Source organism: Netta rufina (assembly GCF_964035555.1).
Source record: "Netta rufina genome assembly, chromosome: 22".
In the NCBI taxonomy this organism is placed as follows: domain Eukaryota; kingdom Metazoa; phylum Chordata; class Aves; order Anseriformes; family Anatidae; genus Netta; species Netta rufina.
The window spans coordinates 6,259,922-6,263,745 of NC_140146.1; positions in this window are offsets into that span (position 1 = coordinate 6,259,922).

Sequence of the window (3,824 nt, forward strand, 5' to 3'; positions counted from 1 at the left end):
GCAGGAGAGCTCAAATATCTTCCCCGATGTCTTTCACAGAGATGGAGCAGTGATAGGAAGGATCTCTGGGGCATGCAGTTCATTTAGTAGCTGAAGAAACGTGTGTCCACATGGCAGCCTCGAAAATTGAGCGCTGGCTCTGAATTCAGAACTAGGCCTCTGGGGGCTGCTGCCTCATGCCCGCGGTCTAAAACTTAATCGTTCATCCTGCTAACTAGCTAGGGGTATTCTTTGGAGAATACGCAGCAATTATAGTTCTTTACTGCCTAACTTTATAAGTTTTCATTCCTCCGTTTGAGGGTAGTTTTCTCCTCAGAATGAGAGGCAGGGCAGGATACACTGAATTTTCCTTATAGCCCAAGGTCTGTTCCTGGAAGCTGCTGAGCACCCTCATTTTCTCCTGAAGTCGGTGCAAGCAGTTGTGTAGCACTGGGTTACGCTTGAAAGTGAGTGTAAAAAAAAAAAAAAAACAGAGATCCTGCCCAGTAATATTGTGATATTATTGGAATATTGTTGTTGTTACGCTAGAACTGCAAGGTGCTGATGCCCTGTGCTGTACAAAGTGCTGAGCAAAGGAGAGATTCGGGGCATATGGCTTAGAGCATACAGTGAATAAAGAACAAGGCAGGATGGTGTAAGCAGGAGCAGAGCAGCATTTCTCTCTGCTGCTGTGTGCAGCCACACCGGGCACAGGAGACACCAATGCTGCTCAGGTGCCAACCTGCTTCCTCTGAAGCCTGGATCCTCAGCATCCATGAGCACGCTGGAGAGCTCCAGAGTGAAACCCACTTGTATCCACAGAGGATCTGGTGAGATATCGCCTGGTTTTGTTCTCAGTCACACTGGGAAACACCAGCTCTCTGCCAGTCCCTAGGGTGAACATCAAGAGCCCGAGGAGAGAGCTGCAAAGCGCTCTGGTGTCCTACTTTGCCAAAATAGCACAATAAATATGCATGTGGAACATGGTGGAGAGATATTAAAAGGACATCGCTCCCGATTGCTCTTTCCCTTTGGATCCTTAACTGACCTGGTGCCTCTTGCTGGAACGCAAAGCATAAGGGCGCCTCGCTGACCCAGATCCAGATGTCACAAAGAGTTTGGGGACAGAATGAGGCCCAGGGATGAAAGTATAAATTAAACTTTAGTGAAGGCACAAAGAATACCCCCCACTTTTTTTTTTTTTTAAATGTCTCTATATACAGGTAATAGCGACAATTTATCTGATGCACTAGAAGGGCGTTTTACCCTTGTGGCAACACAGACTGCTGTTCACTTTGCTTTATCTCACAGGGACTCGGGATATATCTCTGCATCTACGATTAGATTTACAAATTCATATGAGGACATGTTTTGCATTCATGTCCCACCGCATTCTTTAGGATCAAAGTGCAAACTGCTCTCTGCAGCATGGAAAAAGCACTGAGATACTTTGCTTACTGTACTTCAAACCAATCTTGTACCTAGGGGATCATCCTCTACTCCTCCTGTACTTCCTTAAGCAGTTGAATGATTAACTGTATACGATAGTAACACAAATGAATATCCAACTGCAAATACAATTACAAGAACTAAGCCTATGAATCCTTCCGAGTTAAGTACTGGCCATTACGGATGTGTCACACACATAAAAACACTCAGCCACCATTTGGAGATCAGCTCTATCAATGGCTGAGATACTGAAGGAGTGCAAATCAAACACAGACACCTTACACAGAGATGATGTGTGTGATGACACATCCCATCATTTCTGTGTTGGGTGGGTAGAGGGCAGAGAAGGAACAATTTCTCTCTGGGGCTTTAGAGGCTTTTCACTCCTGCAGAGCTTTATGACCATGATACGTCTCAGGGAGCTATAATTAAGCTTCTGGGATGGGAAAGGGAAGGAAACAGTAGGTGGAGTCCTATGCTTGCTCAGAAATGTGGTATCATTGGGACCAAAGTGTGACGGTCCGTCCCCCAGCTGGAAGTTAGAGGTTACCAGGTCCACCACTCTCCCCGCTTTGATGGCTCTGTGGACATACACAGGGACCGAGGGTTACATCTGTGGGGGTAAGAGCAAGAAGATTGCAGCTTCATCCTGAAGTGGGAGAACACGACAGGGAAATAGAGAGCTTAGATTCATGTTTGTCCTTGGAGATTGCTGAGAAGATGCACTCAGTTTGACTCTCCTCAAGCTGGTGGACTCTTTCAGGTTGAAGAAGGTGAAAGGGATCAACCCGTAAAATGCTGTTTGTAACCCCAAAACATCAGCATTAGCACTGAGCTCTCAGGGTGTGAGCGCTTACCACAGCCACCTCGGAGAAGCCTGGCCCTCGTCACCATCAGATCCTTTCTGTAGTGGTCTGATGGGGAGCAACGTGCTGGAATTCAGGCCTGGCACACCAGAAGATATCCCTGGTCAGATAAATTAGCAGCCCAACACCTCCATCCTGGCAGGACATGCTCCCATGAGCACACACAAACCTGCTGTGGGGTGAAGCATCCATTCTGCCATACAGATGCAAGCTGAGCCAAGCACAGTTTAAGTGGAGAAGAGGAGGATTTAGGCAACATGGACAGGGAGGATTTAGGCAGCGGAGGACAGGCAGCTCATTACATAAGAGAAGTTGCTGGGGAAGCAAGATGTTCCTGCAGACATCCCCTCCTCACTGACATCACACCCCATTTCCCAAATTCATCATCTCACTGCACAGGGCCGGGAAGTGAGTAACCGCAGGAACATGACCTCTGCGGGACAATCATGAGAGCAATTAATAACGTGTTGGGGAGAGCCTGGTCATGCTACTCCTGCCACCCCTCTAGTCCTGCTGCTGGTCTCCTTCACCAGCAACATGCTGTGGCTGCAGCTGCCTCTGCGCTCATTTTAGGGCTTGCAACAGCATCAGCCACCTCACTGGGTCGTGGGAAGAGCATCATATTTATGTTTCAGGAGGGTGATTGCTGTGGTTCCCTTGCACATGCCACATGCTCCATCTGAAAGCCACTTACAGCATCAAAGGGAGCTGGCACTGCAGTTCTTGGGAACCATAAGATCTTTCGATCCCTAATTTTGGAAGTGCCAGGGACCTTCCCTTCTTGCTAATGAATGTGGCCAGAGGGTTAGGATGTCCGTGGTGTTCTAGGTGTCAGTCACTGATTAGCAGGTGTCCTGGAAAAGCCACCTGCTCAGCTAGAAATGTGAAAAGCTCTACAAAAAGCCATCTTAGATCTGCCAGATTGATGAAAATAATCCTTCCAAAAAGAAGGTATTTTAATCAAATAGCTTTATTTGATTAAATTTAATAAACACATTTAAAGACAACAGTTTGAGGGTCTAGGCTGGAAAAGTCATGGTAGGAAAAAAAAAAAAAAAAAAAAAGCTTGAGCTACAACCTTGTATATTCACTTCTTTAGGTTCTCAATCCTATATCGTGGTGGTTCTCAATCCTATACCATCATTCAGGATTTCTTAGCAGAGCCACAGAAGCAGCTCAACAAGTGCTCTGCGGAAAGGGACTTGTGTATGCAGCTGTGTTCAATTTTTATTTTATTTTTAACGGTTCTTTTGAGATTTGGTATGCCTGTGTAGGCACAGCAGTGTTGCACGAAGCTCTCACTTCTTGCAAACGCTGGAGGCTTTGCTAAATTGTAAGGTGATTCCTCTCTGCTATACAAGACGGGCTGCACAGGTTCGTGACTATAGAAAGTAGTAAAAATTGTAGAGACTGAAATCTCAGAGAGTTCGTCAGCTGGGCACGCAGTTTTCTGCCCTGGTGGCAGGTAGTAGGAGACACTGGTGAAATCTGGAGCAGCTCTGCCTCTGATATCAAACTTTCCTTGCAAAC